This window comes from Lycorma delicatula, chromosome 7, assembly GCF_047948215.1.
Source record: "Lycorma delicatula isolate Av1 chromosome 7, ASM4794821v1, whole genome shotgun sequence".
Classification (NCBI taxonomy): domain Eukaryota; kingdom Metazoa; phylum Arthropoda; class Insecta; order Hemiptera; family Fulgoridae; genus Lycorma; species Lycorma delicatula.
Window position 1 is genome coordinate 145271072 of NC_134461.1, and position 15307 is coordinate 145286378.

The window sequence follows — 15307 nt, forward strand, 5'->3', positions numbered from 1 at the left end:
ATTGTTTACCCTTCTTTCCAACGATAAAAATTGTTTCTTTCCACTTATGAATTACCTAACCTTATATTGTTGGGTTTACACGGTAATGTCACTACAAATCTACCTTGATTGTTTCAAGTAGAATTGAATTGAAAAGGTTTTTTCACAAATATAACTTTCATTAAATGGAATATCAGTATTAAATTCCTCAATTTTCCTAAGTTCCTAAGTACAGTAGAAAGGTTTGTAGAATCCTTTCGAGAAAAATAAAACAAGTAATAGTATTATTGCTCTTAGAGTTAATAGGAAAACAACCACTAAGAATATATTCCAATTTGTTTTCTTGGAAAACAGGATATTTAAAGTTTCAAATAAATTTTGTAGGTAAAATAAAATTTAAGTAAAATTGTGCTTCAATAAGGATGTAAATTTTATTTGTTATATTAAATTTAGGAACTGCAAGAAACACATTATGAAGCAAATTAAAATGCAATATATCAAAGGTACATGTGTCGGTAGGCTATCTGTTATTTCTGTTAAAATAGCACGTTGCAATTGGAATGAAAAATTCATATATAAAGAATGCAGTGTCAATTCAAGACAATATTCAGAATGAGAAAGCATGTTATTCATTCCTAACATAGGAATATTTTTCATAAATGGAAGTTCTAAGCTTCATATGAATTCCTAAGTACAAAAATTTGCTTGACTGCCAGAATCTAGTAAATTCGACATGTATGAGTATTACCATGTACATCATTGGTAATACATAATACAGTAGATAAAATTAATTATGGTTTTATTTGATCGCAATTTAAATGAGGTATGATTATTGTCAGTCTTTTAATTTAGAATTAATATTATTTATATGAATAAGTGTGTTATGTTTTTGAGAAAAAATCTCACATACATGTTTAGAAAATAATATTCGTCAAATGAAAGACGAACTGAACTAAACATTTGAAACTTTACCAAACAATTATGATTTTCCAGAAATTCCTTCAGTTCTTCAATAAGAAAGCTTAAAAATTTCTTACTACAATGTAAATAATGATTAGAATTACAAATTAGACATTGTTTATAATTAAATTTTGAATAACTAAAATTATTTTCCTTGAATTTCTTATTAGCATTTATATTAAAACATTTGTACAGGATTTAGTTCCATTGTTGTATCTCGTTGGTCCCTTGGAAATGTCTTGAAATGTCTTGCTGGTTTGACTTATTTGCATTAATATTTTCAACAATCTGTCTTCTAAAATTCAAGGAATTCTATGCAATCTTTGAGAATGGGAAATTGTTTTGAGTTGAAAGTTTCTCCTTCCGTAATCTGGAAGTATTGTAATCTAACTTTGATGTTAACAATTTAACAATAAATACATACGTATCGATTGCATTATTCATCGGTTCAAGGGCACTGACATATGAAGATACTTCAATGATGAATTTGGATAAATTATCCAATGATTCTCACTTAATAGAATTTAGTAGTAAAATACAATTTACATTATGGGATGCAATTAAATATTTATTGTCAAAATGGCCTTTTTAATAGATCTATTGGCAATTGTATAATTTTCATTCGTAATTGGTAAATTTACATCCTTTAAGGAGGTATGTAAATAATCAAGTTTTTGTAGGTTACTTAAATGATTTCTATTACATACTAAATGACTAAATAAACCTTAATAATGTTGCCAGTCAAGAAAATTACCTCTGAAAGATGGTAAATTAATCAGTTGTAGTTGCGTTTGCTTAGTTGCTGTAACTACATTAATTTCTTGATCGATGGTCGATTGCTTAAAATTATCTATTACAAATTGCAATTTACATTCAAAACTGTATAAATCGTCTTCAACCTGTACACAATCTGCACAAATCATCTTCAATTTCAAGTTGCATTTGAATGGCACCATATTTGCCTTGCAACTCTTGAAGATTTCTTAATTTAATTTGTAAAAGATGAATATCAATATCAAGTTGAGAAACATTATATTTTTCTAAAAAGTACAGATTCTTGTTATAAAGGATTTAATTGATCTTCTCTGTCTAATTAATTGTTTTCTGTCCATTATAAATTAACAGTCTTAATTAACAATGATAAATATAATAAGAATTAAATAAAATTACTTGATAATGAAAAAGTTAAGTTGTAGGCTGCTTTCATTGGATAATAGGCTACCGTAAAACTCCTTTATTGAGCCATAAATTGATATGTTAAAAGATTTGTAAGACATAACCCGGTTGGTCTTTAACTGAAGAATGCCACAATAAATTAAGTCTTCACATATCCAGCCTGGATGACCAAAAAAAAGTGTTCGAATATGTGTCTTATTGAACTTAAATAATAAGTGCATTTATAATATCTTTTTAAGAACTGATTTATTTACATCTTTAAAAAACTTATTTGTTTTACATCTTTAAACTCAATGTAATACTTAAAAATAGTATTTATAAAGGAAAAATATATATTATAACAGCTGTTGAACTCAACTTAATTAAAATATTTGTATGGCTTACATAAATAAGAAGAAAAGAGTTACGTACTTTGGTTAACATAAATAAGGAGGAAATGAGATTGAACAAAATTCATTATTTTTCAATACACAATCTACTGGAAGTAATGTACAAACCTGAAACAACCCCAAAACATTTTTTTTCTAGTTTGTGATAGCAGAAGATATCTGATATATGCTTTAATAGCTACATCATCTCATTGAAAATAACGTAGAATAGTATTGCTCTAGAAGTAATTATTGCAGAATTAACGTCGTCATATTTATTAGCATTTGGGATTCAACACTTCAACCCATTTCTTAATTCACCTGTCTGGTGATTGAACAATATTCCGCTTGGACAACTGCCACGGGAATAGTTTATAATGGTCTATTTAATGATATATTTTGCAGCATTGCCTTGTAGATTTAAACTAGCATAATGGAAGAATAATAATGTAAAAGAGAATTAACAATATGTGAACAAAAAATATGCTTCAAGCAGCGAGAATTACTGTACTTAGGGTTAGTTTCCAAACCAAAGGCGACTACTGTATGCGATTTAAATGTCATCTGCTTTATCAGATGTACATGCTAAACAAATACATAGTACATAGATGTACATGTTTAAAAAAATACATGATTTAACCAAATTATGAAAAACAAAATGAACATTTAAAGTAAATAAGCTTTTGTGCTGACGTGTGCAAGGTTAGAAGCATCAAGTACGCACAGACCTTCAGAGAAGCACATTAATTCTTCTGGATAGAAATAAACCTATGTCATTGTTAAACACCACACTTTTAATAAAAGAGTAACCTCAAGTTACTCAAGGCACATTTAGTGACAACAAAATGGATAAAATACAAAGGTAGTGGAGGTTAAATATTTTAAAATTTGTAGTTTAGGATAAATAGAAATCTCAAGGAAGTGAGATAGAGTTTATGTAAACATTTTTTCATAAAGTAAATAACTGATAATCTATGGAAGCTTAGTCGCTGATCTTTCTTTTTGTGATTTAATTTATGGCAAAAAAAATCACAGAAATTTAAAAACGTTAAAAGATTTTAGGCCTGCAGTTACATCAATAAGTAAGTGTTGTCGACGTCAGTACATACTTCAAATATGAGCTATATAATTTAAAATTTTGTACAGACATAAACAACCAAATTATTACTTAATAAATTTCAAAAAGTAATTATTTTGGTGACATCAAGTTTATAAAAAATAAATTAGTTATCTCCTCAATCTCTAGTAACTACCGCGAAAAGCAGTTGCGTCGATTGTAACAAGATTTATTTCAATCGAATAACAAATTAATACTAAAAACATTGTGTGCGAACAAGCACTAATAAAAATGTTTAATGGAAAGTGACAGAAACACTTAGTTTACTTTTCATTTATAGATAAATAATCAACCGATTACAATTTTTATATTTCTGATATAAGAATAAAATCTCGTAGGAAAAGTTAAAAAACAGCAATTGAAAGAGAGAAAATAAATCTGTATAAGACAAATTTATATATCTATCTGATTTCACACTTAACAAAAAAATATTTAAACCGATTATAGACATGTATATTTAGTTCAGTTACATGTAAATGAATAATTAAAACCTAAACATGGTGATGTTTATTATTAGCACGTATTTTTCATTTATAGTCGCATCAACAATTAAAGTCATTAGAAACTCATCAATATCTGTGTAAAAATATAGGTAAACGTTGATTTTTATCAGAATCAGGCCGACCATTCCTGAGATGCGTGGTTAATTGACACCCAACTACCAAAGAACAAGATATCCATGATCTAGTATTCAAATCCGGAATAAAAGCAACTAACTATTCTTAACTAACTAACTTTATTAGATTTGAACCTTAGAACTCTCGACTTGGAAATTGCTTTTTACCACGAGTTTTACCACTATACCAACCGGTGGGTTTTATTAACACATGACCACAATCTTACGAGTAGTATTCAAATATTTCTTCAAAACATACACACAGTTACTGTTGCCAACCTAATCTTTTGAAGATCAAACTCTACTGTACTAAAAACAGCCGCTTTTAATTTTTATATTCATAACATTTTTCTGTTACGTTTTCTTTTTAATAATAAAATTTGATCTTTATTTTTGTTTTTCACTGATTTAATGACTTAAATTTTCTAAAAATTAAAATCTCTACACATTTTGATAATTTCATTTACGCATTTAATAGTGATTTAACAAAGCTACTGTATGTCAAACCTTAAAAATTTCTGAATGACCTCATTTCACTGAGGATACTGAAATCCAGGCGAAATTTTCCGCTAACCGTAACTTGATAACAAAGCATTTTCTGACCCTTAAGTTTCTATAAGTTTTTTCCTTATTTCAAGCCCTAGGATCAGTTCCCAAATTACTTCACTTTCCTCCTAAATCAATCTGTCTTCAATCAAAAAGTCTTTTCCAATCATCGTGCACAATCAGATTTAGATTCGTAAAAATGATTTTTTGTGGCCTTTTAGTTACAATTTAACATACATGTATTAAATGTATGTTTAACATGTTTGTATTAAATTAAACACACATGTGTCATAGGCTGTATAATGTGTCATAGACTGTAATTATACAGCCTATGACACTCTCCGTAACATAAGGATTCCAAAGCATGGTCTCACATCTAAATTGGTTGGGTTGTTGAGCTGCTAAGGTGAAACAAAGATACATACATGCATACATACACCCTAAAAACATTACACTCCTTTTTGGGCAGTCGTGTAAACATAGATATGTCTTATTAATTATTTAAATACAAACTCGTGAATGTTAAGGTAAATACAGTACATTAAATATAAAAAATTGGTTGTTTACAATTAGGAAGCCACTATAATTTTTTTTTTTAATTCAACAGAGTAATACTGTTTTTAAATATATTACATTATGTATAAATGTTTTTAAATATATATGACTTCCCTTTGTACATCCCTCAAAATAAAAAAATTAAAATACAGAAAATGGTGAGATAAATTATTAAAAAAATTCAAAAATTTCTAACATCCTTCTGTTCAGGATCTAAGAAACAGCAAAAAGTTTTATTCAGTTCCATGGACTACAAACACACACGATAAACATGCAAAATGAATTTCAAGTTTAATATTTCAGCTAATTCCTTCATTATCGGTATTCCTTTTTTCAACTTTTTGAAAGATTACAAGATTTTTAATATAAATAATGTCTTAATGGTGGTTCACTTTTCTTTAGTCTAATTTTTTTTAACTTTGCCGTTTGCATTTATTTATAACATTATATATACATATGTATAAAATTATATACTTTTTTGTTGTTGCAATTAAGTTATTTTTTTTTTAAAATAAGTATTACATTATTTATTAAATCATATTGGAAAAAAGAATCAATTCCAAAATTACTATATTGTAAAATTGATTTTTCTGGCTTATACTCAAGCATGGAAAAGTTTCTACAGTAATGTGTTTTATGTATGTAGAAATTTATAATATCTGTATATATTCTTCATTATTTCAATTACCTGCTAAGGTGCTCTAACAGATTGGTTTGGCCTAGGAGAGGGAGTAAGGTAACATTATTTACATATGTTCAAAAACGTTCTATATGATTATGAAGGAATGAGTGTAGAAGCAAGGAGAATGATTTCACGGTTCATAATGATTTTTTCTTTTTAGGAGAGAAAGCACAATATATGTGGCAAATAACATAATAATATACTAGAATATTTAATGAAAATTAATGTTAGGAAAATTAAAATAATTAGAATAGAAGACGATAAATCAATGACTCGCTGCTCAAAAGAAGGAAGAATTGGGCAAGTAGAAACACCAGTCATATTTAAAACAGTGCAGAGAATAGGATAAGTGAAAATGAGCCAAAAATTAGAACAGCAATGGCTGAGGAAGTATTTAATAGAAAAAAAATTGTTATTAGATAGCAAAGAAGAGTTAAACTTGAAAAAGCAGTCTTGTTAAGCGGTATAATTGGAAGGTACTTCTGTTTAGATATAAAACATTGTCACATTTATAAAACAGTGAAAAGTGCTGGAGGCATTTAAAATGTGGATGTGAAGAAGATTGGAGAAGGAGATATTAAGACAGAGTGAAAAATGAAGATGTAATGAGCTGAGTTAACAAGAACATATGTTACATAATAAAATGTTACACATAACAAGCACATAATATCAAGAATAGAAGTTACATAGACTACGCCAAGAATGTAAAGCGCTCTAACAGATTCGTTTGGCCTAGGAGAAGGAGTAAGGTATCATTATTTACATATGTTCAAAAAGATTCATGAATAATAGGACCTAACATGAACCATCAGGAATAATAGGACCTATTTAGCATTTATCGGGAACGATCAAGGGGAAACTGTATATTATTAACTCATTAATTCAGAATAAAAAACCAACTGGCGCAAAACATAATGAGAAAAAAGTACAATCGCAAGTGATGCTAGAAGGTGCAAAAGAGAAAGGCTGGAAACAAGCAAAGATTATAGACAACCTAAAAGGAAATGGGAAATATTAAGGTAATAAAATTTTAACTGGGAATAGAGAAGAATAGGCAGACATGGTGCAAGGGACTTGTCTAAGCACAGATAATCATATGATGATGATTATGAAACCAGACAATTGTTTTCATGTTAACTCGATACAATACTTTAGCTTATAAAAAAGCCCCTTATTACACTTCAATTGAAATTTCTATTAAATTAATTATCTGTTAAAACAATCTTCCCACCAATATATTTAAAACAAAATTAAAAGATTTTCTTTTAGAAAACTAAATATTACCCTTAGATAAATTTCTACATAACATTAAGAAAATAAAATAAAAAAGACCTGAATTTTATACATTTACATAAATATGTGCTCAGAAAATGATCATTAATGCTTTTATTTAACATATTTAGTATCTTCAAATATTTACCATATTATCTCATGTTTATATTTAAATTATTAGTTATTGTGGTTAAAGCCTTTTTTTGTTTTAAAAGCTACTTTATTCAAGTTTAGTACAGTTTCCCTTGATCCAACCTGGTAAATGCTGTTTATCTATGAAGTAGCATACCTATGCGTTCCATAAGCGTTTTATTTAATGTATGAATCAGAATAAAATATTTATTTGTATAATATTACCTTGAAACCAATATTAATTTTACTTCTACTATTTACATAAAATTAAGCTGTTTAATAATTACATATTTAATGAAAAATTTTCACCATGAACTATTTTACAAATTAAATTTTGCAAACAAGAATAAATGAAATTATACAATCTTGTAGTTAATTAATTACAGGCAATATCAGGCAATGGTATAGAACTACACTAAAAAAGAAAATCTTATTCTGATGTGGAAACAAATACTGGCCATTCCTTGAATTACATCAAGCATATCCTAATAAATTCAAAAGAAAATTAATATAAAATCAATTAAAAAGTTTAATCGCATTTGGTAACAGTATTTTTTTTTTCAAAAGCATCTGGTAAAAAAAATGATAACTTAGTTTTTTTAGTAGTATATAATACATTACATAAACTGTGCCGTGAATGTAAAGTGGACTACCTCCATGTATAATAAAAAGAAGTATTTAGCATTTATCGGAACGGATAAAGGGAAACTGTGTGGAAATTACGGCACCATCGCATGTAAAAAATTAATTAATAAAAAAGAGAAATAATATGAAATAATTAGAATAGATGTATGATACAATAGCAACTTTTATATACTTATGTGAAGACAGTAAATAAATATAGTCAGGACAGAATAAATCATGAAAGAGTTAGAAGAAAAGTAGGAAGGCATTAACAGAAAAAAGATTAATTAGAAGTTATTAATTATTAAATCATAAAATTTAAATTTGAAATTTTGGTATAATTTAAAAGCTCAAATAAGAAATATATTTGTACAAAAATCTTACAATTTAATTTCCAAAAAATCGATCTGTTAAATTATTAAAAACACTTTTGTATTTAGTACTTTATATTATTCCGTGGGAATCATATTCTATTTCTTGATTTGAAACATGTTGATAATGATATTTTTTTTAGGAATAAACATTTTTTTTAAGCGCATTACTAATAACGCATGAAATATTAGAATTTTAAATTTACTAATATCTACTGGGCTACACAATACATATTTACATTTACCAAACCGTGATCTAACAGCCAGATTTTAATTCACAAAAATTTAAATATTTTACTTTTTGAAGGACTTCTAAGCTATAATATTGTAAATCCATTGGGAAATATCGAGTAATTATAATAAACATCTAATTACATCGACAAGTTTAACGTTTCTGTTCTACTTAACCCTTCCAAGCAAAAGAGTATGGTTTCATTTTGTAGTAAATGAAGTGGTACTTACGTATTAATGCCACCACAGCTACAGCTTTATTTAAAAACAAGTAGTCGATCGGATTTCGGTGGAAAATGGGCCAAACTATAATTTAACCAAACTTAACCTACGCTCGCTTTGCTCGCTAACCTTGACTAATTAACAGGAGTGCTTGATTATTTAAATAATAAATTGCAATAATTACTGAATTTATTTAAATAAATACTCAAAAAATTACGGTGTTAATCAGTCAAGGTTAGTGAGTAAAGCGAGCGTAGGTTAAGTTTGGTTAAATTATATTTATAAAATAAATAAATATAAATAACCATTTATTAAAATTAATAAAGAGACTGTTCATTTTCCACCGAAATCCGATCGACTACTTTGTTTTTAAATAAAGCTGTAGCTGCGGTGGCGTTAATACGTAAGTACCGATGAAGTCTACTCAAATGTCCCAAGCGTCCAAAACTTTTATACATTGAGGAACAGAAATTCTACTACTATCATTAAAGATAATACTACCCACACAATTATCGAGTATAAATCTGGTGACTGGAAAAGTTGAATATATTAACTTATCCTTAAGTGTATATTTATGAAGTGCAATATTTGCTGAAAAGAATGGCCACTTAATATTAAAAAACCACAATATCCTTTTTAACACACCAGGCAGTGGATCTGTTTGCGTATAATTCAATAGAATACTTCGGCCTTTGAGAAAGGGCTTTATTGTGTTTCCTTTGCCATTTTTAATAAATTACCAAACTATTTAAACAACTTTTTTCCTACAAATTTATTTAAAATGTTATTAAAAGATTTTCTTTTACGGTAACAATATTACTCTGACGATGAATTCATATTTATACTAAATAAAACACTAATAAAAAAAAATAATTTATTTGCATCCTGTTCAACTTTTACATAAATATGCATTCAAAATAATTTTCAATACCACCTTCTAAGTTACTATGAAGTAGTAATTATTTTGTAGTAATTTTTTATATTTAATGTACTTACCTTAAAATTATTTGATTTGTTTGTATTTAAACAATTAATGTGAATTTTAATTTCATAAATTTTTTATCTTACAATTTGTTAATGATCTACCTTTGAACCGTATCACAATTTTATCCGTACATAAACTTAGTTACAAATCATCCAATCACTGATTTTTTGAAGTGTTGACAGAATTTTAAAATTGTAAGTAATTGTGTATCTTCAGATATAGATACAGCGGTATCATCAGCAAAGAGTAAAACAATGAATTGTCTGAAATTTTGAGTGAGATTATTATAAAATATGAAAACTTTAATTGTCGGTTGGTGCATTGAACTTTAATATAAAATAAAATTTATTTCTACCGTTAAATATATATTTATTTAAAAATAAAGTGAACATAGATGAAAAAAATAATTAATTTTATCATATATTTAACTGTATTGTATTATAATAAATATTAAATTAAAAATAAAATACATTATAGAGAAGGAAAAACACTTCTGAAAGAGGCTTAATAAATCGATGGTAAAATGATATTGCTTGAGAGAATTTATTTTTGTTTATAATGAAACAAAAGTGTTGCACACAGTTCAATGATTATTTTAAAATAAACTTAATAAATTAACCGGTAACGATTATGCGTTAACAGTTTATAGAACATTGATGCGTTTATAAAAGTAAAAGCACTGCGGATACTAAAAATACTGACACAATAGTGGAATGAGTGCTCATTCACAAGTACATTTATACAAGTAATAAATTCTGTGATACTTAAAAAATATATTAAAAATTATAAATAATACCCTTTTCTGTTTCAAGTTTTGGATAACTAAATTAAAAATAAATCATAGACCATATCCTACAAGAGATTATACTTCACTGATCTTAAGAAAGTAACGGAAGCGTGAGAAGGCAGGGATAGAGTTAGTTAAAGATAAAACAAGAATAATGTAGCTCAAGATCTACCTAGAGAGGGGAATGTGTCAAAAGTGAATGAGTTAATCACCCTAAAGATCTACCTCTTAAATTGATATATACTTTCTTATACTGTATTAGACAGATATTACACGATTTAAAGATAATGAAATTTTCTTTTATTTCTATGTTCTTATGCGTTTGGTCAGTGGAAACCTTGGCGTAAGTTTCATATCTATCAACAGATGGGAGGTATCATTCCAACTAACTAAAATCATCTTTTTTGAATAGATGTAATATAGGAGAGCACACACACTGATAAACCAAAATGTTTATAAATAAAAATACAGTAAAAACTATATCACACTTCTACAGCACAGAATAACAAATGAAATTAAAAATTTAACACTCTAGATTGTTCATGTAAGAATACAAAAAATACATGCAAAAATACATGCAAGAATTGGTTTATAAAAATACAAAATATTACTTGTATAAAAAATAAACATTTTTCATAGAATTTTTTTATAAATATTTTTTATCCAAGATAGTAAAAAGAATTACAAATACAAAAAGTGCCATAACGTTTGCTTTTTATACAAAAAATAGAAAATTACATTAAAAAAAAATACAAAAATCTCTTGAAGACATACATATATTTGAACTGAAAAAGATTTCCAGTTTACATACATATGACTGCAAAGTTATTACAAACCTATTGCTACATTCCAGACAAATATCACTGGAACACTTTATACACTTATAATGGGTTTTATCTCTCTTTTGCATATGGGCAATTGCTGCAGGTTTTCCACTTCTCTAATTGATTGGAAGGAATTCCCTCTGGAATTGCTGGAAGTTTGTTACCTCATAGAGCAATCATGATGCTGTGTTTTACATCGCGCCGTAGATTAGTTGTTTCAAGCCTTCACTGAAGGTGTGGTTTGATCAAATCATTTCCCAAATCTTTGACAAAATTGAAATGTGTGACCATTGGACATTCAACAAAGCACACGCAAAAAAACTGTTGATACTAGCAAGGTTGAGAAGCCTATAGAATAAGAGACTACTCCACTGAAAACCAGGTGCCTCTACACAATTATTTTTCATTTTACAAATACCGTAGTAGAAGTCAGGCTGTTGTAAATCTACATCATGCTCAATCTTGGCTCAATCACTCATGGCTGTTTTCTACCGATTCGTCATCACTTTCTGAATAAGAAGTAGTCCCGCAGTCCCTGCTGAGTCTATATCTACATTTGAAAAAACAAAATTCTTCCTCACAAACTGATTCATCACCTAGCAGTTCATTGTCTAACACCTTACAAATGCATTCTACAAATTGTTCATCACGTATGCACAGATTGAGTCGTAGAAGGACGATCCATTTTTCCCCACAAACTAACATTATAAGTTCACACTGTTACTGTAGCTATCTGGTATAACAGACCATAGAGAAACTATATGTTACTGGAGCTACCAGGTATGGAGTTATCGACATGCCACCGCTAAATGATTAATCATAACTAAAAAAAATCTTTGGTAAGGTGATGGGGGTCATATAAGAAGGTAGTGAGACAGGCAGCAATCTTAGCAAAACAGGATTGCCACTACTGCAAAACGAAATTTACCTCTGGTCTAACAGCCCAGTAGCTCCATTGAAGTGTTAAATAATTGGATAATTATTTTTTTAATGGTTTTTTAACATCAATTTATTTACTAGCTTTTAAAAGTTAATTATTTTTAATTTAATACTTTTTCTTAAATATTGTATGGGCTAAATCAAAAAGCTGCCGTATTGTAAAAAGAATAAAAACATAACATAAAAATACAATTCAACCCAAATTATCATATAAAATATATTAGGAATAATAATAACAACAAAAATGATGGAAAGGGGAATGTATCAAATAAGATTTATATTGGTAAAACTAAGAATCTTTTAAAAAAGATTTATGCAACGATATTGTTATTTGGGTTGTAAAATACGTATATTATAAAAAAAATATAAAAAACATACATAAGAAAATACAAGATGAATTGAAATCTCCACTTTTTTCTAAAGTTTGATAAAACATTTTGCAGGAAATAATGAATGTTTTATTGGTAACAAATTCAATTTTAAAATAAGTAAAAACAGAAATAATGAAATTTAGGAGAAAGTAAAATTAATTAGAAAAGAGAGGATGTGATGGAAAAAACAAGCAGAGAAAATTAAGGAGTTACTAGTATGGAAAATAATTTGTAGATGCAGATAATTTGAAGTAAATGGAGAGAATGATAAGACTGTAGGAATAATGTTGGCAGGAATAAGACCAACCCCCCCCCCCCCCCCGATACATAATTCATGAGGTTGAATAAAGGATTAACATGAAAAAGAAAGGGCATAATAAAATATTAGTAGTAATTGAATAACACAACACTTCAATACATATATATGCATTTTCTTTTTTTAAATATTAACAAGTTGAAAAAAGTATGACACAAAAAGTTGTCTTTTAAAATTAAAATCGAACAACTTCCTAATTAAGCAATTGGAAAATCATTTAAACAACAAAAAAAACTAATTTAGAAAAGTAAATTAGTCTTCTAAAATATTTTTACAATTAGTGAATTGATAAAATTCAAAATTAAGAGATTTTAAGGAAATTTCAAGAAACAAGCTAACAGATATATTTTGTAAACAGTAAATCACAATTCTTGTTTAAATTGATTTATAACATCATTCATGAAATTACAATATGTCTTATATTTTCATTATTTTCTTTTTCCTTTAAGTAATATTATTACAGTATAGTCTAAAGAAACTAGAATGTATTAAAAAAAAAACTCTTTTCATTGCAATTAAGGGATAAAGGTTACAAAAAATGGTTTTGACATTGTAAAAAATGGATGAAATGTGGACGTTTGAAAGTTGATCATGTTTCTAAAATTTCCTAACCAATCAACCTAAGTTGAGAAAACTATTTTGATAGTTTCAAAATAAACATGTTTATTATAAACAAAGAATCGATTCTAAACTTTAGAATAAACAAGTTGACCATACAGGTTTTTTTTGCAATCTTCTGGAAAGGAAACAAGGAGTCCCTAGACACTATCACAGTGAACTTAAGAATAATTTAATTAAGATAGAATGGTAAATTACGACAACAGATATTTTATTAGAAGTTGATTGAGCCTAGAACATATTCTGCCTAGTGATGATATACAGCATATTTACGAATACAATAATGTAAACTTAAACCCTTATAATACCAACGTCCGGTTTTACGGACTTCAGAATTTTATTCAAAAAAATGCCCAAATCCGATTTTACGGAAAGAGAATTCTGTTTAAAAACTGCCAACGTCCGTAAGTCTGGAAAATCCTTCATAAACTAATTAATATCGTTACAACTGCCTTAGAGCATATTTATGTAATGTAAACTTAATGTTATAAGTATTTTGGTAGACTTCTTATAAATATATATCAGGAATGGATAGATTATCTTATATAAATATACATATCAAACTTACCACCAAACTCGTTAACACAGAAAAAAAGTAATAGAAAAATTCGACTTTCGCGAGATCTCGTATCATCAATAGGTACATAATTCTACATTTAAATCAACAAAAACCAACAAGAAATAAAAGCTTAAAAAACATAAACACTCCGACACCACAAACCTCGTAAACACAGCGCCATTGTAACTAATTGTACCGGAACACAACTACGTTCATAAACATTTGCTAACTGCTACAACCCACTATATCTTCAATTAAAACATCATCTTCAACAACGATCTGTTGATTAATTATTTCACACTTTTGTTTAAATTTATAAATATAATATTTTTCAAGCATACTCATTTTTTACTGTTGTAAAAAATTTCAAATTTTTTAAAATTATTTTTATAATCAGTAATACTTACGCTTACATTGCAACAAATTAGCGGCTACGCTATAGACACCTCTGTTTCAGTTTCTCTAAGCATTTTAATCTTCCATAAATGTTTTTTTTTTTAAATTGTTAGTTTTATCAATATAAATTTTATTACATTCATTACATTTAATTTCACACATTCCCCTTAAATTCTCTCCATCATTTTTAATATTATTCCTAATACATTTTACAATATGATTATTTGGGGTTTAAGCTTTTTTACTTTCCCTTCTAGATAAGAGATTTTGGATTTTCTGGGCAAAAAAGCTTTCGTGTTATCGTCGTCCGGAAATGATATATTTGTTGTAAAAAATACATTTAAAAATTAAAACCCACCTTCAAAGTAAAAAGCCTGTAACGCATACTAAAAGTGAAATAAAAACAGACACATCATATTATATATCGCAATTAATATATTACCTGCTTGTAAATAGCACGAACTGTTGAAACACAATGCAGAAATTTAAATACAAATGAAGTGCTCTAACAAATCGTAAAACATAAGAAAACATTTCATTATCCCCTACAGTAGTATGTTAGCCCCTAGTTTAAACTTGGGACGAAATGCAATACAATCACACGGATGTGGTGCACTGTTAGTTTGTAGTTGTAGCGAGCACAAACTTGTGCATCTTTTGA

At 27.7% G+C, this 15307-nt stretch overlaps 1 protein-coding gene across 5 annotated transcripts in view; it reads right to left on the minus strand.

Moving 5' to 3' along the window:
- LOC142327283 (uncharacterized) overlaps positions 1–14512 on the minus strand; it is a 45337-nt gene extending 30825 nt beyond the window's left edge. For 2 of the 5 annotated variants that reach the window (XM_075370185.1, XM_075370184.1), the window contains exon 1: positions 14260–14511. The gene's annotated coding sequence lies outside the window, so the exon portion shown is untranslated. Of the gene's footprint in view, positions 1–8860; positions 8996–14259 lie in introns of those variants that run through there. The other 3 variants (XR_012756956.1, XM_075370181.1, XM_075370183.1) reach the window with 3 other exon arrangements.
- Between the last annotated feature and the right edge of the window lie 795 nt (positions 14513–15307).